Genomic DNA, 21,336 nt, shown 5'->3' with positions numbered 1-21,336 from the left:
TCTCCTGGAAATGTCTCCAACCCACAGGGACGCTTCTCTGGTGCCCTACCAGGAGAAGGGATTGCTGAGCCCTTTCCTCCTCCTGTTACCCAGGCAGCTTTTTACCCAGGAGATCTTTGTTTTCCTTCCTGCAAGGTTTTCTGCCCGGGGAAGGATTTTGCAGCAGGATTTTGAGGTAGGTGACACAAATCCCCCTCATATCCCCCTAGTCACCTGCTCCCTTCTCCAGTCATCTTGGAAAGGAAAAAAAAAATAATGCAGCCAAATTAAATATTCCTTAAAGCTTCAGCACACTCTAATGTTCATCAGTTCAGAAAATGACAACTCTTTGTGTAGACTTTCCCCTAATTCATATTTTATATGGGCCTCTCATAATTCATACTCAATCCATCTTCCTCCTTATTTGTTTTCTCGTTCCCCCTCCTTTTTTTTTTTTTTTTTCCTTTTAACATGTTTAATCCTTTTAAGTTCAAGGATTTGAAAAGTAAATACTATAAAAGATGAAAGGTGCGTTGGAGGAAATCAGCTTTGATAAGAGGCTTTTATGGCTTGTAAACCTTATTCCGGCCCTTTGGCTTGAAAGGCAACACCAGCTTGAAGAGCCTTATGGAAGCCTCACCTTGAGCTTAAAAAAAAAATAAAATATATTGTACCAGCTTAGAAGTGACAGGCACCTGAGGAAGGGGCTGCTCCTCACAGCCAAAAGGTGGGCAACAAACAACAGGACAGCTCTGGGCTCTAACATCATCATTTGCAAGAACCCAAGGGGAAAAAAAGTATTTTAAAGGAAATAATAATAATAAAAAAAAAAAGACAAGACCCCCTCAATATTATGATGAGTAACAAACCCCTTCCTAAAAGCCACTGTGATGCTCTCCTTACCAACAAATCCCCTCCAGCCCTGGCAGCAGAGGACCAGCAGCTCCATGCCATGGCCCCAGGGGGGGCTGGGACCCCTCCCCAGTGGCAAACAGCACAGAAAGTGTTAAAGCAGCCCCAGCCCAAGCGTCAGAGGAGGGGCCTCAGCTTCCCCATCCTCAGCTTCCCCATCCCAGGGCCCAATTAGCTCACACCTTGGCAGAGCTGCTCCTGCTGGGATTGCACAAGAGGAGTGTTTGGAGAGGGAGATGTGGTGTTTGACAGCAGCCCTTGGAACACAGGCCACAAGACTAGAAAGGAAACATCTAATCCCAGTCCCTCAGAGGGATGGATGGATGGATGGATGGGGCATTCCGAGTGCCCAAGGCTGAGGTTGGGACCTGAGAGCCACCCCCCCTTTTTCCTCCAGCAAGTCCTGGGTGCCAAGAGCAGCAAAGCCATCCCCCTCATCTGGTGATGGGAGCTGGAGTCACCCCCAGCCCATCTCTGGAGGTGAGCAGCCACCTCCCAAGGCAGACACCCAATATTAATCCACGTTTCTACTCTTACAAATGAAAACTTTTTTCCTGCAGAAGGTCCTGGCTGGGAACTGCTGAATAATCAATCCCCCCCAGAGAGTGAGTGGCTGCAATCATCATTCCCTCTGATGCTGCTCAGAGACAGGCTCAGCACTAATTAGCAGCATGCAAAGCAGAAATCTGAGGGAAATCAGCTGCAAACCCCAAGAGGAACATCTCCCAGGAGATCCCAGGACACTGCTCTTCCCAGTTCTCTTCAGTAACACCTGAGAGTCCCAGAGCTGGAGGGAAACCAGCCCAGCAGCTGAGGGGAGAGAAACTGGGTGAGCATCAGGTGTCACCTTCCAGATACAAGGCCAAAGACTCCTTAGTGACATTTGCAGACATCCCCACTGTCTCTGGAGAAGGTGACCCCATCCCCCTGTACCACAGCCAGAAGGAGCAGGGACATCCAGACACCTTCCCCATGCCACCTCCTGAATACTGGGACCCAGCTCAGCTCAAAACTTTGAGGCATTATTAGTAATTATTAACAATAATACAATAAAAATCCCCTCCTGCAGACATACTCTGCTTCCACAGCTCCCCAGAGCTGAAGAGGGGTTTGGTCATCAGCTCCTCAGAAGTTTTAGCCTGAATTTGTGTCAAGAACCACCATTAATGAAGGGAAGTCATAAAAAAAAATATCTGCTCAGGGGTGGGATGGGATGGGGTGGGATGGGGTGGGATGGGGTGGGATGGGATCTCCTCTGCGGGGCTGTGGATCCACAACTGGGAAGCAAAGGCAGCTTTGAACATAAATATTTTCCAGTCTAAATAAGCAAAATAGAGAAAGGGTTTAGAAAATGCACCGGGCAGAGAAGGCAGACTTAAAGAGAGCTTAAGGGATTTACTCCATCCCCCCAAAGATGGAATTTTAGGGTCCCAGCTCAGTTTGATCCCAACCCCCTCCACACTCCGCATCCCCGAGGGACAGAAACCATTCCCACACGGAGCTGAATCCAACTGCAGCCTCAGTTGATCTCCTCACCAGCACAGAACCAAACATCATTCCCAATGCCACCCTCTGCTCACACAGGGAACACAGCAGCTGAAAGTGCTGAGATCTTGGCAAGAATCCTGCTGGGACACACGAGTCCTGAGGAGAGGAGCTCTGGAGCTCTGCCTTTACCATTTATTTCCCTTTTATTTATTTCTTTTTTCTTAAATTGAAAAGCAGAACTGCCTGCAGACACCCTAACCGAGCAGCTTTCACAACTGAAAAGTGCTTGCAGCAGATGTCAGCAGCAGAAACTCTTTTCCCTACCGATTTTCTGTCTCCTGCAGCTCTGCAAAGCATCCTGGTGAGAGGCTGGCCTGAAGCAGCACAGGGGGCTAGGAACTACAGCAGGGATCAACTCAGCTTTTTTCCATTATCCAGGCTGAAAAAATGCCAGTAAATAATGACAATAATGAAAATAATCAGGGGGAAATTGGCTAAGGACTTTTTCATAACCATATGTAACAGAACTACCTTGGGAAAGACTTTCCATCCCAGCCCAGCTGTCAGGTGTGCTGCTGAGAAGCCACACCAGACCCAGGCTCAGCTCTCGAGGTCTTTTTATAATTATTATGATGATTCTTTATTTGAGCACACCAGCAGATGAAGGCTGGTCTCACAGCAGTGCTAGGAAAGACTCAATCTTTGGCTCATTTTCTCCCAGGAACCACTCGAGGTGCGTCAGGAGCAGAAGCTCAGAGCCACCTTCAGATGGGAGGAGGGGACAGGACACGGTGCCTGCTGTCCCTGTGCCACCTCCAGGACAAGGAGCAGGGGGGGATGCAGCCACCACCCCCCACATCCCTCCTCCAGCCAGATTCCCAAACCCCAGGAGCCACCAAGCTGTGTGAAGATGAGGTGGGAGGAAAGCAACCTCTGCTCATGGGATGCAAACCCCCAGACCTTTAGCACGAAATAAACTCTGGGCCCTCTGACGATGACTTTGTGCCACAAGTGTCAGCCTTCAGGGACTGCTCCACAATAATTCTCCCTCCATAGACCAAGGGATGCTGCCCGGGAGAAGGAGGGACAAACCTCACAGCTGTTTTCTTAAGCAGACCCACACTGCAAATGCAGTTTGCTAAGAATCATCCCAACGTGCCTGCAACATTTGGCCACCAGACTTGCTCCTTATTTGTTTTTAGAGGACGAAGGATTGCTCAACAGCTGTTGTGTAGGCTGGCTTGGCCAAAAAAAAAAAAAAAAAAAATTAAAAAAAAATAATAATAACCTAGCCTAAGCACATCTCCAGGGAGACCAAGTGGTTTTTCCACTTATTTATACACCACCAGTAGCACCAAGGGATTCTTACCGAGATTGTACCAGCCTCACATGGAAGGAGAGGAGCCACCCAACCCCATGGGAATGGCAGCTGGGAAAGGGGTGAGGAGGAGGAGGAGGAAGAGGAGGAGGGAACAACCTCCCCAGGGTGGGAGGTGCAGCACAGAGCAGCTACAGAAGTCACCCAGTGCCATACTGGGTGGCCGTGGCTCAGCTGGACATCATTTTCCAAGGTCTGAGTGCTCAGAGGGCTGTTTCCAATCAAAAGGAGCATCCAGGAGGAGCAGCTGCCTGCGTGCTTCCCAGCCCATCCCTTCAGTGGTGCAGGAAGGCAGGGAGGAGGCAGGAGGTAAGGAGCCCAGCATCCTGGGAACACTTGGACCACACATCCCTTCAGCAAGAGCCCTTGGCTCAGACAGCCCCCCCAGCCCAAGAGTTTGCAGCATGTAAGACCTGGAAGGGACCCAGCAGCAGAGAAACTCACACACCAGTTGGAGGAAGGGACAGGAAAAGCTCCTTTGAACTTCACGAGCAATGAAACCATTCTGTTTCTAATACCTGGGGGGGAAGATATTAATTGTAATTCTTTTTCTGATACTGGAAGCAGCTGGCATGCCCTTCCTACTTAGAAATTAAGCTGGAGAATCACAGCTGCCTGGGTACCAGGGGCCACACAGCCCCACCAAGCCCAGACTGGTCCCTGAAGCCTTTTCACCCAACAGATAGGAAAAGAATCAGGATTTAGAGCTTTCCATTGTGGCAAGAGATGATGGCACAAGTAACCCCCTGTCTGCAGGAGCATCAGGTCACAGTAATGACATGGCAGTCACTTTAGTCTATAAATAATGGACTTGGTACCTCCAGAACCAGCCCTGCCTTGGGCTTGAGCCCTGCATCCTCCTCTGGCTCTGGAGGCAGTGGGTGCCAGAGCACCTTGTGTCAACATTAACCCCATGTAACAGCAAAAATGCCACAAAAAAACCTTCAAAGATTTGAAGAAAGAAATAATGAGCTGCTTCTCCTAAATTAAAACCCTTTTCTTCCCTTTCCCAACACAGCAGGGCTTAGGCTATCCCCGAATCAGAGAAATCAAAAGAGCTTTCATATCAAAACCTGCTATGTTTTCATCCAGGCACCTCAAGAAACCTTTAAAATGTTCTTTTAATTAGCAGAAGTTTCCAAAGCCTGAACTTACACCTTCATGCAGATGCACTGCTCCCAGATGAACAGAGCTTGCACCACACCAGTTTTTTCCAGCACCTCCTGGAGGAGCTGAGTCTCCCCGAGTCCACACGGGTTCCCAGCAGGATGGGATGCAGAAAAGGGGGCTTCAAGTGGAGAGAAAGCCAGGGCTGAGGAGAAAGCAAGCCCATATTGTAGCAATCTTCCCTTCCCAGCCATTAATTGTGTCCTGCTGGCTCAGCCCCCTTGCAGTCTGGTCCTAAAGCATCACAGTCAAACACACCTCCCTCCTCCCAACACTTGTTCAAGAGCCTTTAACCTCTTCACTCCTGGGTCCTGGAGGAATCTCCTGAGTCAGAAAGAAGCTGGAGAAGAGGTCCAGGGGAGCAGCCCCCAGAGGTCACCAGCCAGTGTCAACCTCAAGTGCCAAACTTCCTTCTTTTGACAAGAAAAAAGTGGGGAGGGGAGAGGGGGGTGCAGATGCCTTTGCCAGGATGAACACTGGTGGGAACCCACTCCTGCTTCTCAGCTTTGGGAGGATATGGTCCCAGCTGGGGGTTGCCTCAGATGAAAGAGCGTTTGACATTTTCAGACCAAAGGGTCCTATTTTTAATTTATTTTTGAGGGCCCACATGCAGTCAAAGGTCTTTAACGGTGCTAGAAACAGATGGGCCACCGTTTTCTCTGCTCATACAGGGTGCCAGACATAAAAATACCACTGAGAAGTGAGGAGTAAAAGCTTTCCCTTTCTCATTTACTGTTCCTGCTCCTTTCTTGCTCCTGGAGACTGGCACTGAAGGAGGGACATGGCTGGAACATGAGCCTGAGCCCAAGGGGTCTCCAAGGGAACGGTGATGCCAGGGAGGAGTCAGGAGATGGGAAATCAAGATTTCCAGTCTTGAAATCACAACACCAGGACTGGTTCAATTCCCAGTTTTAAGACTTTTGCAATGTGCAGAGTCCCTGAACCTGACTTATCCCAGGCTTGTGTTGCCTTTCCCTGCATCATCCCTGGAGAGAGCTCAGCACAACCAAGGGCTCTGGAGCTCCTCCTGATCCCAGAGGGTTTCTCCACATCCCAGGCTTTTGTCCCCAGAGGTCTCCAGCAGAGCTGAAACTGCAGAGAGAGACACTTACAAGAACAGCTTTTGTTCCAGAACTACCTCCAGCATCCCTGTTAAATCCCTGTCTGAAGGGATGACTTAACCCTGCTCAGTATTCAAGGCTGTTGAGCAAAACCAGAAGCAGCAACAGGTCAGTGGTGTTGTCCTGGACAGGACCCAAACTCTGCCACCTCTTCAAATGAAGGAATATTTCTTTTTCGATAAGAAATCAAACAAAAAATTTTAAACTTATTCAGTTCTTGATTTTTGCTTTTTCAGTTCTTGGGATTATTTTTCCCCTTTTGCCTTTACTGAGACAGCAGAAGGAAAAAAGGAATGAAAGGGAAACCAAAGGGAAAGGAGGGGGGAGAAGCCATTTCCACAGCTGAAAATCCAGAAATTTCAATCCAGATTTTGTTCCACAAAAAAGCAATTAATTCAGGTTCAGAAAAGAGAGGCTCAAGCTGTGGCTGAAGAATCCCAAGCAGGTGCCTTAAAATCACCCCTAGGCCTTTCACTCAGGGATGAATCCCAAGGTCCACCTCCTGCAGCCCTGGGAGGGGGCAGCCCTCAAGCTCCAGCTCCACGTGGACCAGGCACATTGTCACCTTTGGAACCACACAAGACCCCTCCTCTCTCCTCTCTCCTGGGGCTTCCCATCCCTCCCAGTGCTGCAGGCCCCCTGCAGCCAAAGCAAACAGAGATTCCTGCTCTTGGGAGAGCAGCTGCACAAAGCCAGCATTCCCCAGCCCTCAGGACCCCTTCTTTGCCATCAGCCCCACAGCACAGATGTACAGGAGACCCTCCCAGCAGCATCCCTGAGCTCAGGAGCTGGGCTGACTCTTGCTCATCAACCATCAGCCAGGTTTGGGCTTTTGCTGCTGGAAATGCAAATCCAGCTCCTCCAGCACCAGTCCCCATCACAACATCCACGGGAATGTTTGTTCTTGTAACATCAACCAGTGTGGGCTCCCCAAGCCCCAGGGTTACCTCATCCCTCATCACTCTGGATCCAGAAGTGCTCTGCCATGGGCAGCAAGCACCTGCATCCCACCCCAGAGAGAAATCTGTTCCAGGACAATCCACTTGGCATCTCCAGCCCTGCTCTGACAGCACCTGGAGCAAACAGTGACAACAAGCACTCCTTCCCAGGAACAGAGATGAATTTTGGTCCAAGAGCTATTTTTATATATATAAAAAAATATATATTTTTTGACAAAGCCTATTTGCATCCTCTCTGACACTTCCTCTGTTGTGATAAGGGATCTGCCCAGGGCTCCAGGAGGAATCTGAGGCCTCCTTTGGCAGAAACAGAAATCCTGGAGGGATGGAAGAGCCACCTGGGCAACGGGGCAGATGTCACCCAGGGCTTTTGAGTCCTGAAAGGCAGAGATGAGCCCAAGCAGGGCTGGCAGCAGTGGGACGGGAGTAGCTTGGCTCAGGGAGAAAACAAAATTCCCAGAGCTGCACCTGGAGGAAAAGCTGGATGGGAAAGAAGAGCTGGCTCTGGAATTCCAAGCCCTTCCCCAGCATGGGGTCCCAGCAGCTCTGGGGTGACCATGGTGGTCTCTCAAAACACCTCCTGGTCTTCACCAGGAGATAGTGTGGGGTCAGGGGGTGACAAGGTAAGAGCAGCCACCAAAATAACCTCACAAAGCTCCTCCTGATCCTTCAGCTGCCCTCACCTTAGCCTGCCACTCATCCTTGTCTACCTTCTCCTCCCCAGCCATAGCACCAGCATCAATTCTCCAGGCCAGAACCTGCTCTCCTGGCCGTGTTGCTGTTGGATCCAACCACTACAAAGGACTTGGTTAAGCAGAGTGGGCAACCAGCACAACCCCCAAAAAGCAACCCATGGTACCGTGGTACAGCCACCTCCCAAGTCTCACCACGAGGTGGTTTGGAGACGTGGACTGACGGCCACCAGGGAGCAAGGAAAGCATCCTGCCAAATCCCAGGTGCTGGAAAAATCTGGTGGTTTCAGTTGCCTGGTCTGACACTTTGCCAGGGACACCCTCTGCTCCCTTCCCTCTGAGCTATTTCACACCAAGCTCCAGGTCTGGAAGCCAAGCTGGAACCGCCTCAACTTGCCTGCTTTGGGGTTGAACTGCTCAAGTTTTCCCAACCTCCTCCTCCCAGCTGATGCTGAATGGCTGCCCTGAAATCCCATCAAGGCTTTGGCCAGCCTGCTCTGAATTAAAGGTTAACAGAAAAAGCAGAGTGTGGGTGCTGAGGCTGAGAATTGGCCCTGGCTCTACTCGGAGCTCGTCCTGGTGGCTCTTGGACTCGGAAGATTAAACAACAACAACAAAAAAAAAAAGAGGAAAAGGGGGGGATGACTACAGAAGCCAAGCAGGGAGAGATGAATCATGCCACATTGGGAAAGCTGATGATGATGAGGCAGAGAAAAAAAAAAAAAAAAGACTATTTATCTATATATAGTTTAGCATGAGGTCACATCTTCATCCAAAAATTGGCACAAGCTAACAGAGGAATACTGAAAGCCCTAATACACACCAAGTCCCTTTCAGCAACACACCTGGGGGAAGTAAGAACTGCTCAGATGCTGGGATGTGCCCAAGGTCCATCCATCCAGCCCAGCCCAAAGCCTGCTGCAGTCTGACCTGGGATCCCCAACCCCAGGGGCAGAGCTCCCAAACGTTCATGGTTGGAGTGCCCTGGGGTGGGCTTGTCCTGCAGGAAACCCACCTCTCTCTGGCTGGGGAGAGACCCAGAGAGGCCAAACCTCATCCCACAGGCGTGGCAGGGGGTGAACATTCCCGTGGAAGATGATGGGGAGCATCGGACCACAGCACAGGGAGGAGGAGGGCAGAGCCCCCCCTTTGCAGGGACCCAGCCACACTGCAGAGAGCCAGACCCATCCCTGACCTGAATTCTCAGCTAACCAATGCAGGATCTTCCCCTGCCCTGTGCCCTGTGGCCGTGCCAGGATCCACCCCGCTGGTACCCGGGATGCTCCCGGCAGCTCCCGCCTTTCCCAGCTCCCGCCTTTCCCCTTCCCTCCCCAGCCAGACCCTCGGGGTTTGTTTTTTTTTTTTTTTTCCCCCCAGCGGGAGAGCGCAGCCCATTAGACAAGGCCTGATTGCTCCTCCTCACCTCCCCCGTGACACAATCGAGTGCGCATACAAGGCAGAACAAAACAGTGACAATTGGTGACAAATGGACTGCACAGCATCCCGTGGCCCCGTCGCCAGGGAGACCCTGGCCAAGCATGGGCGGCCGCGAGTCGGGGACAGCAGAGGGGACACAGGTGCTGGGAAAGTGGGATGGACCCATCAGTTAATTGCACCCACTGGAGGTGACAAGGACAGAGCCACCCGGGGGCTCGCACAGCCTTGGCACGGGAGAGAGGACTGCAGCCCATCGGTTCTGCACCTCCTGGCTCCTCCTTTTTTTAATAAGGATAATTTCCCACAAGTATTTTTCCAGGTCGGTGCAGTGGTTTGAGAAGAAACAGAGAGCGGGCAAAAGGGTTTAAGCGCTGCTGGTGCTGGTCCCACAGGCAACCCCAAGCACATTTCCAATCCTAAATAACACAGCTCAGGGCAGGACGTTGTCCCATGAGCCCCACTTTGCCAGGGGGGAAACTGAGGCCAAGAGAGGGAGAACGACGCTGGCTCCCGAGCTCCTGGCTCCCGAGCTCCGCTCTGGCAGAGCCAACAAACCCTTCCGGGAACATCTTGGAGTGACTCAATGCCTTTTACTTTCAATACAAGTGATGTCAATGCCCTGCAGCCAGAGTGGAAGCACTTCACGCTCACCCGGCCTTGCAGACCTTCTGCAACACTCCAAGCACCAACACAAAAGGTAACTCAGCCTCCCCCCTTCCAAAGCAGCAGCAAACGTTGGCCTGGCTTGGGCTCCTTTGAGTTGTTTCCTAAGGAATACCTGCAGCAGGCACCCAAAAACGGCCACACAACAGTGGCAACCCCTGGAAAATGACTTTTCCCCCCTCCATCCAACAGAGCTGCAGATCTGCAGCTTTATCCCCTCCACTCCCCGTCGCTGCAGCTGCTCTCAGAGGTGAAGCTCAGCATCCTTGCGTGGTGTATGTGCATTTTGGCTACAGGTCCTTGCAGGACACCCCCCTTTTTCCTTCTCCCCATCCCAACCGTGCAGGTGGGCAAGAAAGAGTTAAGGCTGCAGCTGCCAGCCCCGGCGGTGCCGAGTTCTGCTCAAACTGTTCCCACTGCTGCATGAAGTCAGCTGTCATTAGGGAACAAAGGCGTCCCGAGCAGCTCGAGTTGTGTCACACTCGGGAGGCGAGGAGACTGCTCCCTGATTAGGATTTCTAAATCAGTCCCATCGAGGCCCGGAGAAGAAAAGCCCAGAACAATGAGCGGGGGGCACATTCACACAACCAGCTCTCCCTCCTCTCCAGCCCCCACCCCCTCACACGCTTCTTCTCCTCCCCAAGCCCTGCACAACTTCACCTCCACCACTCGGTGAGGACCACAACCTTCCTGCTGCTCCAGGACCTGTCTCTCCATCCCTGCTCAAAACTTGGGGCAGCTCCTGAAGTCACCGGGATCGAGCATCTCCTCAGTGGGAACCCCTTGCCCCCAGAGCCCTGAGGTGCCCACCTTGAGGCCGTGCAGCAAGGACAAGGGGTGGCAATCCCAGGCAGTGACATTCCCTGGCATCCCCCCCAGGCTCCTTACAGCAAATCCCACCTGCAGCAAGACCTAACAACCTGCAAGGACAGGTCACCTCATCCAGCCCTGGGCTGCTGCCCCTTTGTTCCAGAGGTGCTGACACATGCCAGATCCCCCCAGGTTGACCCAGAGCATCCCCTGGGCCCTCATCCCTGTGCTTGCTCCCCAGGGAATTTGTTTTCCTACTGACCAAGGCTGTGAACAGAGAAACAGGCTGGGGGCTGCAGACCTGACTGCTACATTCAGCTCACCCGAGGCAGCTTCCCCCCTGGACACACAAGTTCTCACACCATGGCTGGGAGGGAGATGCTGGTTTGGCTGGTGGGGTCTGTACAAACCGTTTTCTTGGAAAAAACTGGGAATTCCAGCACAAAACGATGCAGTGCAAGTAGGAAAAAACCTGAAGGGAAACCAAGACAGTTGCGAATTTGGGACATTAAAAACACAGAGGCAGGAACTAAATATGGTGGTAAATGCTATTCCTGGCTCCAAATCTGACTCTGCTCATGACATTGGCTTTGTCAATTAGGAGCTTTCTGCCTCGGTTCTTCCCATGCAGAAGGAGGAGGTGATCCTATAAGTGGCTGCTTCCAGAAGCAAAAATCCTTAACAACAGGGTTCCCCCAAGCAATGAGAACCACGATGGGACCCTCCTCCCACTGTGTCCATCTTATCCAGAGCTGTGGCCAGCTGGTGGCAACCAGGGGTTTCCAGCAAGACAGGGCTGGGGACCAGGTCCTGTGGAGTCTCTGGGCACAGAGCAGGATGAGCTGCTCATCACAAAGCCCGTGGATGCCCGAGGGCTGGGCCATCCAACCAGCCTTAAACCCATTCCCTCCATCTCCTCCTTGGAGAGATCCCATCATCTTCACACAAAGATCCTTCCACTGCCCTGAGCCCCAGGGATGGTTCCTTTCTACTCCCACCACCACCCCTGGCTTCGGATTTCAGAAAACACAGCGGGATGGGGAAAAGGGTGGAGAATTCCCTTTGCCCTCCTTGCCCCAAGGTTGGATCTTCAGAACTGCAGAGGGGGGCTGGCAGCCAGCAGGTGCAATGAATAAATATCCCGGCAGAATTCCATATGGAGAGAGGGGGAAGGGAAGGAATACAGAGCTCGGGCATCCCGCCCCCCGCAGGCCACGCACACACACACACACACACCCGCACACACACCCGCACTAATCCGGTGGATTTGGTCGTCATATGACATGCCCGGTCCGTGGGAGGGAGGGGATTTAAGGCACGCCTCTCCTTTCACGCCAGGAAAAGGATTTTCATCTCTCGAGAGCACAATGAGGGGGGAAGGGAGGAGGAGAAGAAAAAAAAAAAAAATAAAATAGGGGGGGGAATAAAAAAAAAAAAAAAAAAAAAAAAAAAAGCCAATCAAGGCGGGATCAGCTGTGGGCTGGGCTGCTGCAGGTCTGCTTGTCCCAGAGGGGGGTGCGGGGAGACATATTGGGCCGTGTGGGAAACCCACAGGCTCAGCTTCTCACACATTGTTCTCCAGCCCGGCTCCCCCCAGCCCCCAGCCAAAGCCGTTAATGCCACAAAAGATACTTTGCCCATTGTGCCGGGGACAGCTGAGAGGATAGAGTTAGCCTTCCCCAGCTTTCCTGCCTCCCTCTCCCGCTGGAGAGGGGAAGAGGGGACAGAGCAATCAAAATGGAGAGTTTGATGCTCACCATACAAAAGAATTAAATCCACTTAGGCCCCTTTCTCGCTAATCTTGGACTGTGGGGGGTTAAATATGGTTACATTTTCATTAGGTACTAATAGCAAAAGGGCAGCTAATGGTAGCACAGCCCGCAGCATTGTCATGCAGATGGCTCCGGGAAGGGCTGCTCAGCCCCGCAGCATCCCGGCTGCAGCACCACGGGCGTGCTCCGAGTGGGAAATTGTGTCACTCGGCATTGTCGGGGCTGAATTCCATCAATGGGAAAAGTCATGTTTCCTCCGCTGAAAGGAAACAAGTTAAAACCCCCGGGGAGGGGCGGGGAGGCACCTGGGCTCCCCAGGGACCCTCCTGCTTTACAGAGCTTGGGGCCGAAGGGTTTTAGGTGCTCACTCCCCATGCAATGAACTCCGGTGGCCCTAAGCCGTCGACTCTGAAATGCCAGCCCCGGGAGGATGCTCCATCCCATTCCCTTTGGGACTGAGGTAGACGGGCACCACGCGCTCGCCTTGAATACGGACAAAAAAAAAAAAAAAAAAAAAAAAAAAAAAGCTGTTTTCACCCTTTATCCTTTTAAGCGCTTTGTATGCAACCAGCTCAGCCTCACCGGGGCTTTCTCTGCCCCCACTTCCACCGAGCCGTAAACAGCAGATTGAAAAGGACCCAGGAGGTGGGTGCCCGCATGACCCCGCTGCCCACGCACGCAGCCCCTCGGGCTCTCTGTGATCACCGCTGCCATGGCAGCTCTCCCCTTTCATCCTCTCCAGCACCAAGCCCAGCAGACAGAGCTATTCTGCTCCCTTCATCCTCCTCCTGTTGCAAAGGACCATTTGGTTGGATGCCGGGCACACAAACGCTCCGGGGCATTCTGGAGAACAGAACATTCCCAGCAAAGGCTGCAGGTGTCATCCCTTTGGAAGCCACATCCAAGCACCAGCACCCGTGGGTTCACAGTCTTCCCAACCTTCTCTTCCCTAGAAGCCCAAGCCCTACGGAGCTGCAGGAGCTCTGAGGATGGTGTCTGGGATGCAGAAGTGTCACCCCCTGAGGGACCAGCAGCTCCAGATGGATCCCAGAGCACCCAGGACTGCACTGCCTCACAGATGCCCCCCAGAAACAGAAGCAGTGATTTGGGTACCTCAGCTAAATGTCTAAGAGCAAGCAGCCGTGACCCAGGCTCCCTTGTCCAGAATCCCAGATTATTGAGCGTTGGCTCACTCACATGATACGGACAGAAAATATCTGCCAGGGTATATTTTATAGGGTGAGAGCACTCAGAGATTGTTTTATGGCCTTTTTTCCAGGGCCTTAGAAGAAAGACCTACAACCAAGCCACCGAAGCCATGTCCTTTCCCCCAAACCCACTGGCAGGGAGGTAAAATCCCCATCACTCGGGAGCACGTGCAAGCACAGCAGAAGCCAAGTTAAACAGGAACAAGGTCAGCACCGAGATGGGGCAGTCACTAACTGGAAAAAGGAGGGAACTGGTAACACAGCCAAGAGCACAGGCACCTACAGCCCCTGCCTCTCGCCAGGGAGCTCAGCAGTTGGAGCCCCAGAGATCTGACTTCTCATCATGGAGCAGCACCCTGAGCGTGTCCTCTCACCACCCCTGTGCTCCTTGGGGCAGGCACCATCACCCTCTCTGTTTGCAAAACACATCTTGAGGAAGGGCACATTCCAGTTTACTGAGAATCGTGACACTCATCCTGTGCAGCACTGCTGGGGGCCCCTTGCACAGCGCCTGTCCCGTCACAAGCTTGTGACACCAAGGACAGATTATCCACCAGCACAAAGCTCAAGTGCAAATTTCCTCACAAGCTCCATCCAGCACCACATTTATCTGGCCTGACTGCCAGAGACCAAACCCAAGCCAATTTCCCTGCAAGCACTGCTGAGTTTTGCAAGCTTCAAGTCCTCAGAGAGCCACATTTTCATCCTTCTCTCTGGAACCTTGAGAGACAGAGCTTGAATTTTTATGAAAGCTGAGCTTCTCGGGGCTCTGGAGCCAAAGATTTCAGGGAAAAAGCAGGAAGGGAGAGCAGGGGAACCCATGAAGATTGTCTTTCTGCAGCAGGGCACCTCACAGATTCTCTGACGTCTAGGAAGCTTGAGCTGAAATAAGGTCGCACCCTTCCCTTCAGCAAGAGTTTGAATAGGACCTTTTCTGCCTTCATCTATCCACGCACAACTTGCTGGGATCGGGTGCATTTTATACCTCTGACATAGTGGCAAATTTTGTTGACACTGCCCAGAAATATTTAAAGGTTCTCGATGGTGAGAGAGACAGACAGACGGATGGATGGATGGATGGATGGACGGCACGTCTCAAACCCCACCTCCCCAGGAAGGCCCTCTCTGGAATAGCAGGTTGTGCAACCACCACGATAACATCTTGACAGCTTACACCGATATTTCTCTGGTTTTGGGGAGAGCTGAAGTGTTGCAATCCAGGCTGAGGGTTAAGAGCTGGAGTTCTGGAAAGCTCATCCCTGAGAAGTGTCCTGGAGAGGCCTCAGGTCCAACAGGAGCCCGAGGGGCAGGAGCCTCCACTGAGACCAAAGCCAGGCAGCTCTGCTGGACCTGCTCCAGTGGCTTACACAGATGATGATCTTTTCTGGCCCAAAATGTTTATTATTTCCCAGCAAAGTTGTACTAGAAGCACAACAACAAAATATAATACAGCAACACTCAAAGGTTAACACGTGTTACTTTTCACTCTGGCGCCTCAGGACTTCCCAGCCCTGCCATTAGCCAGGGTGACACATTTGCTGCTTTCAACCTGAGAGACAAAAAAAAAAAAAAAAATAAAGGGAGGGGGCAGAAATCAAACCTGACCAACCACGGGAACCCCTTTGGAGGGGAAGCTGCTCTCAGAAACCCAGCCACGTCCCAAAATTACAACTGGTCTGGGCAATTACCAGAAGTCAAACATTAAAAAGCATGAGGCAAAGTGCATTTGCATGCTAAAAGGTCCCATCCGTGGGGCCAGCAACAAAGCAGAAAACTTCCCTCTCCAAAAACACACCAACTGCTGCCATCCAGTTCCTTTTCCCTGCTTGCACCCCCAAAGGGTGCAGAGGTGGCTGTGGATGCAGGCAGAGCACCCCTGCACCAGGCATCTTGGATGTGGCCCAAGACAGATGCCTGAACTTGCTGGACAAGCCAAGCTGGAAGGGTTAATCCATGCTCAGCCATCCCCATCCAGCTCAGCCCTCGGGGCTCTGCAGGGAGGGGGGTGCCAGGAGGTTTCCTTGCTGGTGCCTGCAAACCCAGCCCAGTTCCATAGCTGCTGTTGCAAAAAACAAAAAAACCCAAAAAAAAAAACCCCAAAAAAAACAGGTTTTGAGTTTGATTCAGAGACCACAGGTGGGCAAGTTACCTGAAGGCCATGAGGAGGAAACTCCTACATCCGCTCCCAAAGCTTAAACCTGGGGCTGGCCAAGGAGGGAGGGGAGCAGGAGAACCTCCTCCCAGGTAGGGTTTCACCTGAAAACTCAGCTTCCTGCTCAAAACATGAGCTGATGGGTGGCTCGGAGCCAAAGCCCTGGGCTGAGGGCTGGGAGAGGCAAACTGAAAACCTCAATTAGATGTTTCTGAACTTCTGACAAGGGGCAGCAAGAAAGCAGGGATCTCCTGCTCAAGGAATCTCCAGGGAATCAGGAGTCCATCAGACCACTGCTTCCCAACCTCATCCATCAGCACACCTGGGGCTTTGATACTGAAATCCTGCCCTCTCCATGCTCCTCTTCTCCATCCCTCTCCCCCACAAGCAGAGTCACCCATGGGTTTATGGCAAGGACCCTGGAAGGATGAGGGACCTGCCCAATAAAGCCACCAGGCCTTTTCTTTCAGGCAACACACAAATCCTACCCAATTTCTATCTGTGTCAGAGAGGAAAACCTGTAAATGACAGCCTGCAGGAGAAGTGGAGCTCCTTGTACTTGGGGAGGCAGTCGGGTACAGGACAGTGACCCTGGACATCCAACCATGATAAAATACAATAAATCACCCAACAGCCCATCTTGTAAAAGTATTAAATCTCAGGTTTCCTGGCAGATGACACCATGGAGACATCCCAGAGCTGGGCACCAACTCTGGGAGGTGTTGGAAGCAGGTTCACCAGAGGCAGCTGGGTCTACAGAGCCTCTTCCACCCCCCAGGAACGAGGCCCTCGGGGCTGAGCAGTGCCAGAAATCCTTATCCTTGAAGGACTCACCAGCTAAAAGTCCCAGCACCAGCCCAGAGATGGGATCCTCCATCTGTATCCCAGCCAGACCAAGACTCAGCCAGGCTGGGGATCTCAAAGGGGACTCTGAAAACCTCACAGGATTAATTCTGCCCTGCTCAGCCTTTGCCACCTCTCTGCAGGGAGCAGGAGGGGGCACAGCTCCTGCTCCAAACCCATCGTGTCCTCCTTGGGTTTTACTGTTCTGAGTGATGGAGCAAAGAGGAAAAGCAGCTCAGAGCCAGGACAAGAGAGAACAACAGTCCCTGCCCCCAGAGAACTTATAAACCCAAGAGACAAGATGTAACACGAGGAGGAAATGGGCTGAGGGCCGGAGGGGATACCATAAAAAGAGGATGTTTCAGAATGTCTTTGCTGTGGGCATAAATCACCACCCATCTCCCCACTGATCTCGGGAGCAAAGCAAACCTTCCCCTTCCAAACCAAAACCACCTCCCCACAGCTCCTGCCAGAGCAGCACAGGAAACGAGATGGGCAGAAAAGGTGTCTGAGCCCTGGGTACCAGTGGGGGGGTGACAAAGGGACCGTGTCTGGCCAGAGGGTTCAGTGGCAGAGCCAGGGATGGACTCCTGGGCTCCTCCCCAGGCTTTGAGGAAAAAAACTCTCCTCTCCTCTGCCCACTGCTACCTGCAAAGGAGGGGAAAATCCTCCTTATACGAGCACAGCTTAAATAAACCCAACTCCCCACCAGGAAGCTCTTCATCCCACCTTCCCTGCACTGCTCACATTTCTGGGATAGCAAAGGAGGGATTCTTCTTTTTTTTTTTTTTTTTTTTTTTTTTTTTTTTTCCCTCCAAGAAGGAAAGACAGGAAGGGTTGGGGGGAAAGGGCATCTTATTTCAAATAAACAACCAAAATTTATTGCCGGACATATCCTAAACCCTCAGCCCAGGCCGGCAAACTGCAGCTGGGATGTAATAAGCACATAAATAAAGTTTACAGCTCAACCGGGCTGACCCAGCAGTGCCCCGAGGTGCAGGAGCAGTGTCTTGTCATTAGTATGCAGAACACATCGGCCCCATGTCTGCTCGTTTGTTCCCAGCCCACTCGGCTCTATAAATCTCCACAGAAGGGCAAAGCAGGGCTGGGGGGTGAAGGGGGAGCGGGGCAGGGGGATGGGAACCACCTCCTGTCCCCTGCCACAGCCAGAGCCACCCCGGCCTCACCCGGGTTCCTTCTGCCCTCCCGAGCAGGGATCCCCAGGGCCCGTTCTGGGGTTGGGGAGCTGGGAATCAATCGGCAGAGCAAAGGGGAATGGAATAGAAATGGGGTTTCTGTCTCTGCAGAGCTCTCAGTGCTACCTGCAGGGCAGGACACCTGGCTGGGGGCTTCCAGCTGAGCACAGCCCTGGTGCTGACATGGACATAAATACAGCTTGTAGAAAAAAAAAAAAAAAAAATATATATATATATATATATAATCAATATTATTTCCCTTCTGCACTGATTCCATGCCTCGTGCTGCACAAAGATGTTTTCTGGACGTGTATCAGCCACCCTTCCCTGTCCTTAACCTTGTTGGGGTCTCCCCCGCATGTTTGAAGAAAGCAAAATGGGATTTATTGTCTGACAACAACAATAAAAAAGAATCAAAAAGAAAAAAAGGAATAAAAAAAAGAAAAAAAAAAGAGATGCAAAGCAGCCACACAGCAGATCAAATATCTGGGGAACAGAAAAGGTACCCTGGGTGGAAGGTGCCAAGGGGGAAGTGTCATCTTCAAAGGAACTGGATGGCTCAAGGATTGGAATTTAATAAGGGGGAAAAAAAAAACTGGGAAATGAGGCAACCCCTGAGATCTGGCAGAAACAGCAATGAGCCTGCCCCTGGCTGCCAAAATCACCCAGCACTGGGATCAGAGACCCCCCCAGGGACAGCTTTGTGCCCATGTACAGACACCCCAACACCCTCCAACAACTCAGCATCTGCTGCATCTTCCAGGAGTTTCCAGCAAGAAAAACTAAAGTTTTACCAAAGTACTTTAGAATTACACCAAAAAACAACCCAATCAACCCCTCCAGAACATCTGGGACTGCAAGTACTTCCTCAGAGGCAGCATGTAGAGGAAATTCTGGGGACCTTGGCACCAAGGGGAGCAAGGAAAAGGCAGATGCAGAACCAGAGCCCCATCCCACAGCACTGGGTGCAGGAGGCTCTCAGCCTGGGCTAAGCTCTGGGCTGTTGTGAAATAGCAAAGCAGCTTAGGAGGCAGCAGGGCAGAGGCTGGGCTGGCTCCAGCAGTGACCTGTCCCAGCTCTGCTGGCACATCTCCCATCAGGAGATTATCTGCCAGCTGCACTGCTGCTTCCCTCTGAGCCTCCTTCCACTGCAAACATCACCTGGGAGCTAAAACCACTTCAGAGTGAGGTGGGCAACCCCCTGAGATGAGCACAAGGAAGGCACAGCATAGCACCCCACTGCTTGTTCAGGAGGCAAGATCGGAGCTCAGACCACACACTGGGTCTCCTCACATCCCTTCTGTTGCCAGGAACTGGAGTTGTGCTCCTTCCAGCCATCCCAGTGCCCCAAACCAGCCCATCCACATCACATCCCAGCCTTTCTCCCCAGCACTCAGGGTCTAAAGCCATTTGGAGGCCCCAGTGCCAGGCTGGTTCAGGAGATGTCACATCTCTGCCCAGGTTTTGCTGGCCTGATGAGTTATTACAGGTATGGAATGATGCAAAAGCAAAAATACTCTCTGGTGTTTTTTCTGCGTGCTGGCACCTAAAAAAAACTTGCACTTCAGAAATCAAAATTTTCCCAGCGTGCACCAAAGCCAAAGCAACGTTTCCTTTGAGACTCCAAAGACTTAATTTTCCTGACTTTTAAGTTTGCAGGCACACTAAGTTGAGACGTTTTGGAATTCTCACAACGTTTGTGCTACAGATGAGATGTGGGGCTCCTGCAGCACCCAGGCACCTCAGCTCTGCAGCGGCCTCCCAGACAAGAAGGAAATAAAAAAATGTCCTGGAATAGATTTAAGGACAGAGACCGAAATGAAGAACAAGACTTGAACTGCAACTCGAAGCTCTGGATAATTTGCAAATCAGAACCCAGGTGCTGCAATCCCATCACCTGGTGCCCTTGCAAGCACAGGGTGCCTCTGGATGTCCTGAGTCAGCAAATCCCATTGGTTCCCACAGCCCTCACTGCAGGGGAACAACCCAGAGCTCAGCCCCACTCTGCACTGCCACGGTGCTGACCCGGATTGAAGCCTGAGCACATTCCTGATGGCAGAGGCAACCAGGAGAGGGGAGAAGGTTCCAAATCGTGACAAAACGCCCGGGTGTTCTGCATCACCTTCCACTGGAGAACTTCAGGTTGTGCCCTTGCAGCCCAGTGCTGGGAAATGCATTTCTGTAGCTGAGCAGGAGGCAGTGAAGCTCCAGGGGTGGTGAGGCAGGTGACCTCTCTTACCTTAGGTGGGAAACCTGCACATCCGGCCTCTGATGCATCTCTCAGACATGCCAACATGTTAGGTGATAACTGACATGCAATAAATCTGGGGTTTAGCTCAGTTAATTACCAGGATTGCGTCCATGAGTAATACGATAGCGTTTAAGGTGGGGCAGATTTTCCATTACAGAGCCCTGGTTGCATGAATTCCATGAGAAGTGTTTTCAGCTGGAAGCAGCAGTGACAGAGCAGCCGTGCTCCAACCTAAGCTTTCTAAACCCAAACCACTCCTCCAAACCTATGCAGTTTTGCCCAGGGGCTCCTTCTGCAGGATAACACCCCGGTCACCTCCATACCCACCACCAGCACTGGGATTATTTGATTATTTCCTCCTCCCTCTCCAAACTTGCCCTTTCCTACAGCCTTTGCAGCAGCACTGGCAATATCAGAGGGACTGGAGAGTGCTTTGAATAAAAAACAAAAACAAAAACAAAACCAAAATCACCTCTCTGATACAGCAGCAAACTCCCAACACGACCTCTGCAGTCCAGCCCCCACACAAACCATGTTGGATTTCGGATTTTCAGCAGAGCAGAACCCAGAGGAACCAGCCTGGTCCAGGGGATGCTTTTCCCTGTGCAGGGCAGGTGGGTTCAGTGCATCGAGACTTAGTACAGGGAAGGGAAAAAACCTCATACGCCTAAAAATGTCCCCAGCTGTTCCACAGGAGCCCTGAAAGCACAACCACTGCCAACACACCCAACCACACAGCCAAAATCCACATTTTCGGCCCAATCTGGAAACATTTGGGAGCTCCCCAGGTAGGAGCTCAGCATCAGCTCTTTGGGAAGCTCTCTGCACCTCTGGGACAACTCACTACAGCCACTGCCACCCCAATTTAGCCTGGGGTGCCCAAAACTGCACCCCAGCTCTCCCCTAGAGAGGGACCAATGCATTGCACTCAGCCCTTCCTTGCCAGCTGGCAGCTTTGGGTCACAATAGGACAAAAGATGGAGGAGAGAAAAAAAAAAACATTAAAAAAAATATAAAATCCCTGCAGATTCTCATCTTCCTCCTCTAGTCTCCTCCAGCCATTGTTTTGCAGGAGGAGTGTTTCAGCTCGGGCTGTCCCAGGGAACAGGATTAGACAGGTCACCACGGAATCAGGTTACAGACTTTTACCTTTTTAACTTTTCTTCTCAGCACGTAGGCTGCGAACTGACACCGAGGGAGCAGGCAGGGGACAGGCATGGGTGGAGGTGGCAGCCAAACAGCACCGGTTCAGGGAGATCTGCCAAGTCCTTGGAAGTTCTCACGAGTCCAGGACCTGAAACAAAGAAC

General features: G+C 51.9%; 2 long non-coding RNA genes across 2 annotated transcripts in view; one reads left to right on the top strand and one right to left on the bottom strand.

Moving 5' to 3' along the window:
• Positions 1-21,323, bottom strand: part of LOC139805462 (uncharacterized) — a 71,249-nt gene extending 49,926 nt beyond the window's left edge. Inside the window, exon 1 of the long non-coding RNA XR_011729819.1 lies at positions 21,178-21,323. This is a non-coding gene — a long non-coding RNA (uncharacterized lncRNA). The remainder of the gene's footprint in view (positions 1-21,177) is intronic.
• LOC139805464 (uncharacterized) overlaps positions 12,873-21,336 on the top strand; it is a 67,111-nt gene continuing 58,647 nt past the window's right edge. Inside the window, exon 1 of the long non-coding RNA XR_011729822.1 lies at positions 12,873-12,907. This is a non-coding gene — a long non-coding RNA (uncharacterized lncRNA). The remainder of the gene's footprint in view (positions 12,908-21,336) is intronic.

The sequence above is a fragment of the Heliangelus exortis genome, chromosome 20 (assembly GCF_036169615.1).
Source record: "Heliangelus exortis chromosome 20, bHelExo1.hap1, whole genome shotgun sequence".
NCBI classification, from domain to species: domain Eukaryota; kingdom Metazoa; phylum Chordata; class Aves; order Apodiformes; family Trochilidae; genus Heliangelus; species Heliangelus exortis.
The sequence above is the reverse complement of the archived record's forward strand: the minus strand, read 5'-3'. Positions and strand labels throughout refer to the sequence as shown.